Source organism: Canis lupus, chromosome 12, assembly GCF_003254725.2.
Source record: "Canis lupus dingo isolate Sandy chromosome 12, ASM325472v2, whole genome shotgun sequence".
Lineage (NCBI taxonomy): Eukaryota > Metazoa > Chordata > Mammalia > Carnivora > Canidae > Canis > Canis lupus.
The window spans coordinates 8,157,899-8,173,049 of NC_064254.1; the positions used below are offsets into that span (position 1 = coordinate 8,157,899).

Consider the following 15,151-nt stretch of genomic DNA (forward strand, 5'->3'; position numbering starts at 1 on the left):
GCTTTGTGACGCTGGTGCGGCGGGACGCGGGGCCGTCGGTCCCTCCTCGGTGCGCGCGGCCGCGTCGCCAGCCTCTCGGGGGCGGTGCTTAGGGGTCGAGGCGCCGGAGCGCCTGCCGGGCCCGGTCGGAAGAGCCTCGGACTCTTGATCTCGGGCTACGAGTTCGAGCCCCTGTTGGGTGTAGAGATTACGTGAGTAAATAAAAACTTAAAAAAAAAAAATCTAAAGCGTGAAGACACCGCGGACTTGCTGCGGGGCTCTCCTGAGGGCAGCTGCACCGTGTCCATCCAGCTCGGGGTCCGCTCCCAGCAGGTGCAGGTGCCTGTAGCAGTTGGGCACTCCTATGGGGTGCCCGCATACAGCCTCCCCTTCTGCCTTTTAGAAGGACGCCGGCCTCCTTAGCACCTGCCGGGTGACCTTCCCGCCCGCCGGGCCGCGGGCCGCGCAGACCTCTTCATTGCAAACTGCCTCTCCATGGGCCTGGATGGCTCAGAAACTTAAAACCAGAAACCTTTTCTTAGGGTGCAATTTAACACACACGCATCTTAAGAGTAGGGCTCAATAGGTTTGTGATTACGAATGCACCTGTATAAGCACCGCCTAGAAAAAGAACCTGCTGGTACCTTGAGGGCTCCCTTGTGCCTTCTCCCAGTCACTACTCGTCCAGAAGTTCACAATCCAGGTGTCTGTTAAATAGATTTTGCTTAAAGATTTTATTTATTTATTCATGAGGGACACACAGAGAGATGTTAAATAGACGTTTAAAGCCCTAAGCATCTAGCTAAGTGCCACTCACATAAATGAGACTCAAATATCTCTTGGAGCTTGCTGAGTTGGAGTCAAGAAACTAGACAAAGGAGAATGGAGCCTTGCGTTCACTTTAGCAGATATTTATCAAGACCCTGCTGTGTGTCAAGTATTGTACTTGGCACCAGAAATGCTGGAGTGAATGAAATAAACCCATTTTATTGGCACTTACATTCTAAATAGACAAATGCATAACTACATATTTATATTTAATGTGATGTCAGTACTGATCTGTGCTGTGAAGAAAAATAAAGTAAGGATTAAAGACGGCAGGACTAGTTAGAGTTAATGACCAAGGAAGTCTTCTCGGAGGAGTAGCTGTTTCCCCCAGAGACCTAAATGAAATGAGTGCACCATGTAGGTATCTGGAAAAGAGTGTTTCAGTTGTAAGAAACAGCAGGTGCAAAGGTCCTGAGACCTTAAGTATATGCTTGACTTGCTCCTAGAACATCAGGGAGGCTGGCATAACCAGAGCAGAGGGAGGGAGAGAATTGAAGAAAATAAAGAGTCACAGATATCCAGACATAAGGCCTTATAGGCATGGTGAAGACTTTATACTGCATTCAGAGTGTGATGATAACTTCTTGGAAGATTTTGAATAGGAGACAACAGGATATGATATATTTTTAAAGGATCACACTGGCTGCTTCAGCTGGGACCCCCAGAAGAGTGCAAGAGTAGAAGAAGGAAAACCAGTTGGAAGCACAGTAGGACAAGAAAGACTATGGCTGTTTGGGCTAGAGTAGTGGTGATGACAGTGGTCAGATTCTGAATATATTTTGAAGATCTGAGCCACATGATGTGTGGATGGATTGGATGCAGAATGTGTGGAAAAAAGAATGGAGCGTGATAGATTTCTGCCATCCTCTTTCGCCCTCAGACACACACTCTGAGTAACCAAGTAAAAAACGTGTTAAAGTCATCTCTTCAACGTGCGGCTCAAACTCATGACCCAGAGATCAAGGGTTGCGTGCTTCACTGACTGAGCCAGCCAGGGGCTCCCGGGTGGTGCTCCTTTGGTCCTTTTGGTTGCTGGGGCCATCTAATGAAATGAGGGAAGACTAGGAAGAGAGGGGTATGGCATGAGCATGGAGAGTTTTGTTTCAGACATGCCAGGAGTCCGAGATACCTATGGGATACTCAGTGTAAGCAACTGGGTGGTGAAAATGAGTTCAGGGAAAAGGCAGGACTGGAGATGCATATTGGGAATCATCAGCATGTGTGTGATATTTAAAGCCATAAAACTAGATGAGATCAATTAGAGGGTGAGTGCAGATAAGGAGGGAAGATATTGGAGGACCGAGCCCAGGAGAGAGATGGTTTGTAAGACAGAAAAGAATGGGGTCATTACACCACAATGACCTCTTAGAGAAAAAAGGGCAGAGAAAATTGCCTCTCTTGGGTGTGCGTGGGGAGGGGGGAGGGGGCGGGGAGGAGTAGGTCTACTTCTCTCAAGGGACTAAAGGTTCTTTTATCGATTGTGTTTCCCACTTGGTAATCACACTGAGACCTGAGAGCTGTGTTTATGGTCTACTTCTAGTGCGTATTTACACTTAAGGCATGTGATTTGTGGGCTCTTGTAATCAGGGTCCCTAGCAGGAAAAATGACACTTTCGAACAGGTTAAGATGAGTTTCATGAAGGAGTTATTACAAAGATGTGGCGGGATTAAGGGAGCCAGTTGGGGATGGCTTGTAGGAGGTGTTACCAGCCTCTAGGATGAAGCAGCAAGAGGAGACGGTGATTGTCAGACCCTGTGAGACCTGTATAGTATAGGAAAAGCCCAAGACAGGGAAGCCCTTAAAGGAGGACAGACCAGTAGGAAGGAGGGAAAGAGGATCAGGAGGAGGAAATGAAGACTGTCCAGCCAAGCACTAATGCCATTCCAGCCCCATCTTGCTTTGGAAACCTTATTTTCCCTTTGCCTTATTTTCTGATTTATTATACATTTATTTTGTCTCAGTGTTTTGTAAACCTCTTTAAATCCTTCTTGGGAGAGGTTGAAAGAATGAAAAAAAAAAGTAAAGATGAAAAAGAAGAAAAACAACTGCCAAACTTCATTTCCTTTTTGTTCTTTTTTTGTTTTGTTTTTAAATTTTTTTATTATGTTTTTAAGATTTGATTTGATTTATTTATTCCTGAGAGACACAGAGAGGCAGAGACATAGGCAGAGGGAGAAGCAGGCTCCCTGCGGGGAGCGTGATGTGGGACTTGATCCCAGGACCCCGGGGTCATGACCTGAGCCAAAGGCAGGGGCTAAACCACTGAGCCACCCAGGCGCCCCTTCATTTCCTTTTTGAATAAGATAATGAGGCTGGTAAATAAGAAAGGTCCTGAAGTGTACCTAATGTGTGAAATTTACATTTCTTATGAAATAGTTTGCACATACCAAGTTTATATATATATGAACATATATGCATATATACATATACACACCTGGGGCAAACCTGTATGTGTACATAAAATTATCATATTTGTAAGTTAAAAATAAAATATTCACATGCCCTGTGATATATTAAATCTTTGGCCTCGATTCTTCACTCCTTATATCTGTGCCATAAAAGACACAGTATAGTTTCCCATTCCTTGACTTTGAACTCAGCCATGCAGGTTGCTTTGACCAATAGGATAATGGCAGACATTATGCAAGCAGGGGCTCAAAGCATCTTTGTCCCGTTGCGGCTTTGCACCCTCTCAATACTCCACACTGCCATGAGATGAACTTGCATCAGCTAGCCAGCCGGTCCAAGAATAATGAGTCATGTGGATATAGTCACCCAGCTGACCCACAGACCTGCCGTTTAAAGCTGGGGTGCCCAGCTGAGCCCAGCCTCAAATAACTGACCCTAGCTTCCCCCAAGATGTATAAAAAACAAATGCTTATTTTATGTCACAGAATTTTTGTGGGTTTTGTGACGCAGAAAAACTTACTCAAAAAGAACATTTCTCTGTGTGCTTGTGGTCCATTCCTGACTCCTTGCCACCTCTTCAATCTATTAATGTAATGAGTTACATTAATAGATTTTCTCTTAAAACATCCTACATTCCTGGAATAACCCAGTCACTTTATAAAATATAGAATTCAAAGCTCGATTCAGCTTAGTGGTTATTTTACAGACTTTTATGAAATAAGCTAAAGTACACCTCCATCTTTGCACACACACCCCTTTTCTAGAACGGTTTGAATAAAATAGGAATTAACTTTCTTGAATGTTTGATAGGACTTAGTAGTAAAACCATCTAGACCTGGTGTTTTCTTTTTCTTCTTTTTTAAAAAGATTTATTTATTTATTCATGAGAGACACAGACTGAGAGAGAGAGGCAGAGGCACAGGCAGAGGGAGAAGCAGGATCTTTGCCCAGAGCCTGATGCAAGACTTGATCCCAGATCCCGGGATCACACCCTGAGTCGAAGGCAGGCGCCCAACTGCTGAGCCACCCAGGCGTCCCTGTCCTGGTGCTTTCTAAATCAGATAAATAACTGTAAGCTAGGGTTTTGTTTTTCGATTTTTTTTTTTTAGATTTTATTTATGTATTCATGAAAGACAGAGAGAGGGAGAGACATAGGAGAGGGAGAAGCAGGCTCCCTGTGGGGATCCTGATGCAGAACTCGATTCCAGGACCCCGGGATCATGACCTGAGCCAAAGGCAGACGCTCAACCACTGAGCCACCCAGGTGCCCGGCCTCCTAGGATACTTAGCAACATCCCAGGCCACAACCCATTGTTGCCAGTAGCATTCCCTGCTAGTTGTAAGAGCCAAAAATGCTTCTAGACAGTGTCACATGTCTAGAAATAACTAGATAAATAAATTTGCCCTGGGCTAAGAATAACTGGTCTAGAGACCATATTATATTAAGAGTGGTAAAGGCAATGGATGATTTGGACCAGAGAAGAGGAATCATAGTGAAAATACACTAGTTACTTTTAGAAACTATTAAAAAAGCTATTGTAAATGGAGGAAGAGAATCATTCTGTGGGGATCCAAAAGGCAGACTTAAGGTCAACAGTCAGAAATTACAAGGAACATGTGGAACCTTAAAAAAAAAAAAAAAAAGATTTTTCAGCAACTCAATTATTCCAGCACTAGCATGGGCTGCCTCAGAGCAGTGAGCTCCCCAATATTGGCAGTATTCAATCAGAAGCTGACCAGCCACCTCTCAGGAATGTTGAGAACTTCATGTTAATGTAAGTAGAACAAACCAGGAGGAGAGAATGGAAGACTTGTAGGGCATTAGGCTAAGAATATGTCATATAAGGTGTTGGCACTGCTGTTCCTATCTCCTCAGATCACACTATGGCTGCACTGGCTGATGAGTTCTTCTGTAACACCTGTGGGCTTACTGTGGCTGCTCAAGTACTTTCAACTAGTGCATGAGGCAGACTAGCAGCAGTGGGCGGTTATTCCCCACACCCCTCAAATAGCCTCCAACCAATTTTGGGTGGGAGTTGGCCGATGAATACCCCAGCTCCCTCACCCCTCATGGGGGATGACTTTGAGGTGTGTTCCATAGAGTCTCCCGATTACCGGGTAGAGCAAGCCTCAGTTGCCCACAGCAGTATCTGCTAATGAAAGCATCCTATATCACTTTTCTTCTCTTTCCTGTCTCACTTCCCTGCTCCGCTGGCGGTGCTCCCAGGACTCACTTCCCCAGTAAGCTTCTTCCATTCAAATCATTATCTCAGGATCTTCTTCCAAGAGAATCTAAGGCAAGACCCATGTAAGACCTAAGCAAGACAGAAAGGGAAGTAAGCCAGGGGGGCTAGTTGGTAGTTCACATTCACTAGACCCCTGTCTTGAAGTTGGAAGCAAGCAAACGGGGCTTCATTTATTTTTTTTTTTTTAGAGAGATTTTGTTTATTTATTCATGAGAGAGACAGAGAGAGAGGCAGGGGCATAGGCAGAGGGAGAAGAATCCCAAGACCCTGAGCCAAAGGCAGATGTTCAACCACTGAGCCAGCCAGGCGTCCCCAAAAACAGGGCTTCAGACTTGGACAGTCTAAACAGAATGATATTTGGAGATGGGAATAAGAAAGAGAAAAGAAGAGGAGGGATGGCCACAGTGCCTCAAGCGAAGCAGCCTGGGCCAGCTTCTGGGAAGATGAGTTGGCCCACGTGTTATGTTGAGCACTGCAGAGGACAGAATCCAGTCATTCTATGATTCAGTCCTCCAAGGACTTCAGAGACCATTCAGTCAGCAAATGTTGTTGACTAAAATCTTGCTACAGGCCAGGCCCTGTGCCAGGCTTTGAGGATGCAGAGAGGCATAAAATACAGTCCCAGCCCTTGGGAGTTTAAGGTCTAGTTGGAGAGGCAGGCTCATTAAAAGACAATTACACCTGAAGGTCTGAGGGAGCAGAGGAGAGTCACTAACTCAGGCTGAGGAGTAATATGACTTCCTTTTATTTCAATATGGGGAAACTGACGCCAGCAAGGGCAAGCTGATGAGGGTATTTATTTCCCCCCCCACCTCCTGCCCCTAGTCCTGCCTAATCCCATTATCTGAACCTTCCTCATTATTACCCTCTTCTGCTTTAACCTGACATTGTTCTGGTTTTTTAAAAAATATTTTATTTATTTATTCATGAGACACAGACAAAGAGGCAGAGACACAGGCAGAGGGAGAAGCAGGCTCCCTGTGGGGAGCCCAATGTGGGACTCCATCCCAGGACCCCAGGATCACTACCTGAGCCAAAGGTAGACGCTCAACTACTGAGCTCCCCAGGCGTCCCTATTGTTGTTTTGAGTCCCATTGTGCTTAGCTCTTATCTCTAATGCTCAGAGAAATGCCTCTTGTGGGTTGTAGGACAGTGATCAGACAAAGGCCACAGAATTATAGCAAAGATAATCTATATGTAAATCCCATCCCCAGACTCTCCTTAAAATTATCTGTAAGTGTTTGGAGGAGAAACTCTTTGCAAGTTGAGGATGCACATAAAGCATAACGCAGTAGGCATTGTGCTTCAGGTGAGCTTGTTCCTCACTGGTTATGTATGGGAATAAAGTTGGGAGGAAGGCAAGCTTTTGCCCTTTAAAGTCCTTCGAAGAAAGGGACTGTTTTGCTAAAATATATACACATGCACCCAGAGTGGTATATTTCCTGATTCTTGACAAAATTGGCTGCTTAGTCTCTTCCCTGGTAACTCCTCCATTTCTCTCTAGCCGTTGACCTTCCAGAGTTTGGCCTGAGCACAGAGGTTTGGGGCCCAAATGGGCCCATCTTTCATCCTAATGGCATTAGCTGCTGCTAAGGCTTAGAGGGAAAGCTGGCCCCTTCTGCATGACTTAGCAGCGGGAACACCGCCAGGGCGCCTGACTCTGCTTGGTTGTCACCTACTCAGCTCTTAGTCATTTTAGTGCCCTGCACCCTGGGGAGCCATTATTGCTCCTGTAGTAAGGTGGACAGGATGGAGGTGAAGTGAGGCAATTCTTAAAATATTTGGCCTCCTTCCAACTTGTGTGTTACTTTTCTAGATTTATATCCTACAGACAGATTTTCTGTCTGAATTCTTCTTTAAACAAACAGAAAACCTTTTCTTTAACTTTGAGGACCAGTTGAGTAATTCCCTATCAATGATGGATACTTGTTTGGCTCAAATAATAGTGGATCTTTGTGGAGTGACTCACGTGTGCCAGGCACTGTGCTATTATGCAAATTATTATGCTCTTTAATTTTCTTAACAACCCTTCAGGAATGCACTTGGTTGGGATTAATTCACTAAGACATAAGTGAGCAACCAGCAGGGCCACAATTTGAACCTGAGTCTGACTCCAGAGCCCAGGAATCCACTTGATTTCTGCTATTTCTCTGCACAGACCACTTTCAAGGTTCTACGCATACAAACAGGTATGAATTGTGATCCCCAGTCTTCAAAAAATTTACAAACTCGCTGGGAAGATGAAATAAGAAAGTGAAAAGATAAGTAATGCCTGGCACTATCTGCTAAGTGTTCAGTCAGTGGAATACACAGCAGGAACTTACCAGGTGGAGGAAAAGACCAGAGAGGCCAGGGTGGTCTAAAAGGCTCCATGGAGGAGGATGGCATTTGATTGGCCTGGAAAGACATGAAGGACTTAAGTAAGCTGAGAGGAGGGAACCAACCAAGGTACAGAGAGGACTTTAAACACATGGATTCAAGTCCTAGCACTGACATTATCTCTATAATCCTAGGAAAGTTCTTATCCTCTTTATTGCTCCATTTCCTTTACTATAATGAGAGAGGCTTACAGAAGTGCCATGGAGTGGGGGAGAAAGCAGAAATTTGGAACCAGGAGAGGCCTCAGAGGTGAAGAGGGAGAAGGTAGTGATTTGAGGGGAGAGGGACGTTAACAAAATTCTCTCTTGACTTAAGTGGTGGTTCCCTGAGTAATCACTATGGTAATCCACTGAGTTGTAAAAATCAAACAAACAGAAACTGCCAGCTCTAATTTTTATTTTGCCTTAGACAAAGCAATTGTCCCTTTGTTTCTTTATCTATAAATGGAAGGATGATACTTCACAGGAGGATATCAAGATGAGCTGCACCAATAGGGGGTATCCGGCGGTACCTGGATCATTGTAGATGCTTAGTCAACATGGAAACATGCAAAGCTAAGAGAGTAGGAAACCAGCATGATCTATACTAGGGGTAACCAAAGGCCTGGGAAGAAACAGAGGGAAGAAAAGAGCATCTTCCTAAGCCAGACAAATTGGAATGCATGTGGAGAATTGGTATGTTGGTAGGTTTTTGACTAAGGAAGATACTATTCATCTGAGATGGTTGAGTTCAAATTTTTTCCATGTCGAAAAACTGACATATGGCTTCTGTTTCTGCCTTCTCCCAGACTCCTATCTCTCTCCAGAACTTGTTAGAACTAAAATAAACCTCTTCTTCCCAGTACCTTAATAGGTAAGGGGTAAATTACTCAACCATTGGCCTCACATTGAGGTTGATTTGTGGTGTATTGCTAGGCCTATCAGTCAACCAGCCTCCCACAGTGTAGGAGCCACTGCGGATTCCTGTCCGCCTCTCAAGCAATTTGGCTGGCAAGGACATCAGACTGAGCCCTCTGTGAATCTGGGATTTCCATTAGCAAGCTGAAAATAGGGGAAACCATAAAGCACTTATTGTTGGCTTTCAGTCTCCTTCCTTGCCAGGAGCCACTCAAGACATGGAGAAATTCCATAGTGAGGGATTCTCTGCTTAGAATTTTTATCATGCCACCACACTCTCTTTTTTCCCCCTCACACAAATCCACTCCCACATTTGAGCCCATTACTTCCCATTGCCCATCAAAACCCTACTTATCTTCTATGATAATTTGTAATTTCTCAAACATCCTATACTCAATATATCCTACCTCAATATCTTTGCCCACATTTTCCCTTTTTATCTGGGGCACCTTTTTCTCCCTTCCTATATTAAAGTGCCATTTATCTTACGTAATTGACTTAAACATCTTCTCAAGGCACCTGGGTAGGTCAGTTGATTAAATATCTACCTTCTGCTCAGGTCATGATCTCTGGGTCCTGGGATCGAGCCCCATGTTGGGCTCTCTGCTCGGTGAGGAGCCTGCTTTTCCTTCTCCCTCTACAGCTCCCCCTGTTTGTTCTCTCTCTCTCTCTCTCTCTCTCTCTCTCTCTCTGTCATCAAATAATAGATAAAATCTGTTTTAAAATAAAATAAATAGGGACACCACCTGGGTGGCTCAGCCATTGAGCACCTGCCTTCAGCCCAGGGCAAGATCCTGGAGTTCTGGGATCGAGTCCAACATCAGGCTCCCTGCATGGAGCCTGCTTCTCTCTCTGCCTATGTCTCTGCCTCTCTCTCTCTCTCTCTGTCTCTTATGAATAAATAATAAATAAATAAATAATAAATAAATAAATAAATAAATATTTAAAGTAAATAAATAAATAAATAAGAGGAAAAACCCCAAAACATCTCCTTCTCTAGAAATTGTCGAAGGCCTCATTCTTCAGCTGGTACTTGGTTCCCTCAATATGTTCACCTAGAACCAACCAGATCCTCTATAGCAGCCTTTATGACCTGTATTACAATGGTTTGTTTACTAGTTAGTAGGATATAGTTTAAGATTTTTGAATGAAGAGCAAAAATAATTGTAGCTCGAACAAGATAAAAATTTATGTTTTCCTTCTAGGCATCACTTGAGAGTACCATTGGGCAGTGACCCAGGCTTCTTCTGTTTTGTTGCTCTGCCATCTCGAGGGCATTGACCAGTATCATACAAGTGGCTCACTACCATGCCAAAATTCCAGCCTGCCTTAGTTCCAAAGCCAGGCTCTTAATCAGTAGGTCATATTGCTTCTATTAGTGAAGTTGAGTTCATTGCAGATTGTGGAGGAAAATGTGAAAAATATTAGAGAAGTTCAAAGTATATTGGGAGATACTTTGTGTGCCTGGTGGGAGTATAAGGAGATGAGATCATGAAGGTTGGGTCTCACTGTACGAGACTTGAGTGTCAAAAACACATCTGATGATGCCAGTGAACTTCACTGTCAGAGATTGTCATTTCTCAAACACATACTCCAAAGTCACTGCCTCCTAAGTAAAAATCAGCTCGAAGTGCGTCTCCTAAATCTCACATTATTTTGGAGAGACATGGGTCAGGTCTTTACAAAGGGAAATGGAGTAGAGAAGCTTATACTCAATGAGTCACTTCTGAAGCAGGAGCCCATGGACCTGATCCATCCACCTCTGAGCTATTTCCAAACCTGACTGATATGGCTTGTTTCTACCTTCTTCTCAGACTTCCCAGACTAATCAATCACCTTGGACCTTTAATAAAAAAGAACAGGATCTTGAGACCTTCAATAGCCCTTGAATCTCTAGGGTGGGGCTCAGGAATCTATATATTTTTGTAAAATTATTTCAGTGATTCTGATGAAGAGTTGGGTGTGTGCACCCTTGCACTTAAGGGACATACAATCACCCTGTATTTAAGTGCAGATTCACCAATTGAGCTCTGTTTTCTTTCATGGTGACAACATTTTTCTCTCTTTGGACCTTTGGCAAGGTAATTCTTGTTTGACATTCTCTTTGAACTCTAAGCCCCAGGTTGTTGGAATGTCCTAAAAGTTTTAGATCTTCTCCAAGCTGGCTCAGTGACAAATCCATTCTCTAGAAACTTAAATACATAGCTGTATTAAAAGTTATGTTAACTTCCAACCCAACTGTTTTACATCAGGTAAGGGGGTTTGGAAAATCATTAGACCTCAAAACTTCAAGGTTTCTTTTCTTAGATTTGACCATCCATATCCATGATTCTCATCTCACTAGTCCCCCGGACCAGACTTTCTGTCCTTATAAAATTACCCAAGCAGAGACTGAACTCAGTGGTGATAATAGAACATTTATTTAGTGCCTTCATGAGCCATGTGCTTTAATATACATCATCTCATATAAACTTCCTTGACAAGCTGGGGATATTAAGGTTATTAGTCCAGGGGCACCTAGGTGGCTCAGTCCATTAGGTATCTGCCTTTGGCTTAGGTCATGATCTCTGGCGGGGTCCTGGGATGGAGCCCTGTGTCAGGCTCCTTACTCAATGGGGAGTCTGCTTCTCCCTCTCCCTTTGCCTTTCCCCACCCCACTCATGCTCTCTCTCTCAAATAAATAAATAAAATCTTTTAAAAAAAAGATTGGTCCAAATTTATATGTGAAGAATCATTCTCAGAAAAGGAGAACTGGGATTCGAACTCAGATCATTTGAGTCCAAATTTGAATTAGTAAACGACTCCCCAGTGTATGTGTTTGTGAGTGGGAGGGTTGCTGCATGAAGGCAGAGAAGAGGAAGAGGACAAGGAATAGAGGTGGTAAGATAGCATTTCCTTGTCAGAACCTGATACTTATTGTCCTTTTCTGTCCCCCTCACCTCCCCCCACTCCTGTAGCCTCCTCACGTTCTCATGCCATTAGCAGCCAATACAGGAAAAGCTTTTTATGCTCCAAGGCAAACTTTAGCCTTAGTTGAGCTCCTTCTACAAAATCCAGCTTTCCCTGCACATATTTCAGAGCCTCAGTAGACCCACAAATATCATTTCCAGCTAATCACGTATGCGCCAGACAGTTATGATATACAATAAGTGATTAACACATTCAGCTGATTCCCTTGAAGACAATTCACCAAATTTATTGGAAAGCACTTTTATTCAAGATGCCATACAGGTTCTTTTTTCCACATTTCCTTCCTTTGCTGATTCATCGTGTATTGTGCCTGAACCATTTGGCTTTTTTAAGTCAACAGAGCTGAATGGGAGAAGCCCAGGCCTGTGATTACTGCTGGGAAAATGGCAGGTTTGGCTCATGAGAAGTACATGTGGGGCACTCTTTGGGATCAGGAGCATTCTAAATCTGAGGCACTTGAAGGGGGAGATAACCATCACATTTGGTTCAAAGCTTCCCTTGGAGATTGCTATTATTTGTTGATAGGAGGAAAATTACAGTGGATCCCCTTGGTTTGTGGCAATTAGAGTGAATTCTCCTGTGGCAGCCAGGGCCCTCTGGAGCTTTAATTGATTCTAATGCAGAGTGGCTTAAAATGATTCACTCTTCCATAAGCTAATCTCTCATTTCCCAGAGCAGATTGAATTGTTCAGAAATGAGCCATTGAGAGATATCTTTCTTCTCACTCAGTCCTAGATTTGTGGGTGGTATATCTTTCCAGAAAAGAGAGACCAATGTTGAAGGGTGGTGGATGGGATGAGGCTGGCTGTACCTGTTCTGTGACTGTATTTTATTCCCCAGTCTGAACAGTCTCATCCTTTTCCCCAAAACCTGCTTCATGTACCCAGGATAATATGCATTTAAAAAAACTATTCTGTTCCTACACTACTTAGAGTATGGATGGTTAAAAAGAAATGTCAGCCAGTGCAACTGTGTGGAAAGAGTGCCATGGTCTAAGTTCTTGCCCTAACCCTACAACCAACTAACTCAGTTTTCTCATCTGTAAAATGAGCCAGATGGATTCTCTGCCCTCGGAAGACTTAAATGTGATTGAATCCATTTCATTATTCTAAAACAGCATTTCCTGAACTCTGTATGAATAGCATTCGAGGGCAGATAATTCTTTGTAGAAGCTGTCCTGTACATAGTAAGATGTTGAGAAGTATCCATGGTTTCTACCTACCCCACTGGGTAGCACCCACCCCACTGAGTTGCAACAACAACAACTATTTCCAGACATCGCCCAATGTCCTTTAGGGTCAAAATTACCCCTAGTTGAGAACTACCTTCAAAAGCTCCAAATTGCCTACAAATAATGTATCATTTATTAAATATTAAATATTATTAATTGGTATTTACTAAGGCCAAAGAATAACTGAGTCTCAGTCCCTGCCCTCAAGGAACTCAATGTCTAACTAAGAGAACAAAGAAACAATTGTAATTTAGTGTGGCATATATAATGATAAGGATGCAGAGGAAGAAAGGGGAAAATTTTTTGAGGAAGAAGGCAAAAAGAGCTCAGAAAGCTTTTTGAAGAAATTAATGATTAAATTGAACATGAAAGGATGAGTCGAAATTAACCAAGCATTCTCAGCTAAAGGAACAGCATGAAAAACAGTGGTGAGAAAAATGACCTATCCCAATGCTGTTTGAACTGGAGAGTAGTGAAGTTGAATCCCTCAGGGACAAAAAGATCCCCAATCCCAGCTGTGTGTGTGTGTGTGTGTGTCTATGGCTTGTTTTTTTTTTTTAATTTTTTAAAGATTTTATTTATCTATTCATGAGAGACACAGAGAGAGAGAGAGAGAGAGAGAGAGAGAGAGGCAGAGGGAGAAGCAGGCTCCATGCAGGGAGCCTGATGTGGGACTTGATTCCAGGTCTCCAGGATCAGGCCCTGGGCTGAAGGCGGCGCTAAACCGCTGAGCCACCCGGGCTACCCTGTTGTTTTGGTTTTTTTGTATTCTATTCTGGAGAAGCAGTGCAGAACCCTAGAGAACTCCAGCCATTGTTCTTTTGAATCCTCAATAGAATATGACTATGTGGAGCTCTCCAGGGTACTGAACCGAATCCATATAAATTACCCTTAATCAGCAGCTCTCTACCTAGAGACCCGCCTGGAACCCTGCTGTTTCCTGATCCTGACCTCTGTCCATGCCTGCTGCCCTTGACTGAAGCTATGTAGTGAAAAGAGCATAGGTTTACCTGTCTAAATGATTCAAATTAGGAGACAGTCAAATAAATGATACACTGTTATAAATTATGTCATGTTCCTGTGAAAAAATGTTACACAGTGATGGCCTTATATATACATTTTTAAATTATTTGAAAATTTCCATGTTTTCTTTTTTTTAAAGATTTTGTTTATTTATTCATGACAGACAGAGAGAGAGAGAGATGCAGAGACACAAGCAGAGGGAGAAGCAGGCTCCACACAAAGAGCACAATGTGGGACTCGATCCCAGGACCCCAGGATCATGCCCTGAGCCAAAGGCAGACACTCAACTGCTGAGCCACCCAGGCGTCCCAAGTATTTGAAAATGTACATGTTTTCTACGATATCTATAGTAGCATGTATTTCTTTGGTCAGAAAAATATCATTTAAAATAAAATAAAAATAAAGGGATACCTGGGTGGCACAGAAGTTGAACATCTGCCTTTGGCTGAAGGCATGATCTTGGAGTCCCAGGATTGAGTCCCGCATTGGGCTCCCTTCATGGAGCCTGCTTCTCCCTCTGCCTATGTCTCTACCTCTCTCTCTCTCATGAATAAATAAATAAAATCTTTCTTAAAAAAATAAATAAAAATACAGAGCCTAGGAACCAAAGGACTGAGATGTGAATCCTAACTCTTGTCACCTCATAGCTGTCTGACTTTGAGTTAGTTAATATAGTCTTAACTGGCAATTATTCAAAACAAATGGAATAAAAAGGACAAACTGTCAATAATTCCTGTATGCCTATAATGCAGGCTTCTTGTGGATATTAAATGAGCACAAGTGCATGTATCTACTACTGTGTGGCTTAAAGAAAACAAACACTTGGCAGATGTTTGTTATTCCCTACCCCATCACTTAGATGCTCAGTTTCTACTACAGCAATGACAAGCTTGGTGTATGACAAGGATGGCAACATGTTTTGCATGCATGGACCGACAGTGCCCTTCCCACTTCCCATTCTTGAGGACTTCATTGGAAACAGAACTCTGCAATAGGACTAAGTCTTTATATGTCTATGTTATTTCCACACCTGGATGTCAGTACATTAGCATCTAGCCCCTTACCCTCATGGCAGGATACTGGAAGATCATTCCCTGGGTAATCCAACCATCTGAAAAGTAAGTGCCTATTTTTGGTGTTCTTCCAACCAACAGCTGGGCCAGATCACCCTACTTTGAATCTCAAAGTT

The 15,151-nt window shown here is 43.2% G+C and overlaps 1 long non-coding RNA gene across 5 annotated transcripts in view; it reads left to right on the forward strand.

Moving 5' to 3' along the window:
• Positions 1–8: 8 nt before the first annotated feature.
• Positions 9–15,151, forward strand: part of LOC112641534 (uncharacterized) — a 68,525-nt gene continuing 53,382 nt past the window's right edge. For 2 of the 5 annotated variants that reach the window (XR_007401120.1, XR_007401119.1), the window contains exon 1: positions 12–191. This is a non-coding gene — a long non-coding RNA (uncharacterized LOC112641534). Of the gene's footprint in view, positions 192–15,151 lie in introns of all 5 variants that reach the window. The other 3 variants (XR_004804168.2, XR_004804167.2, XR_004804165.2) reach the window with 3 other exon arrangements.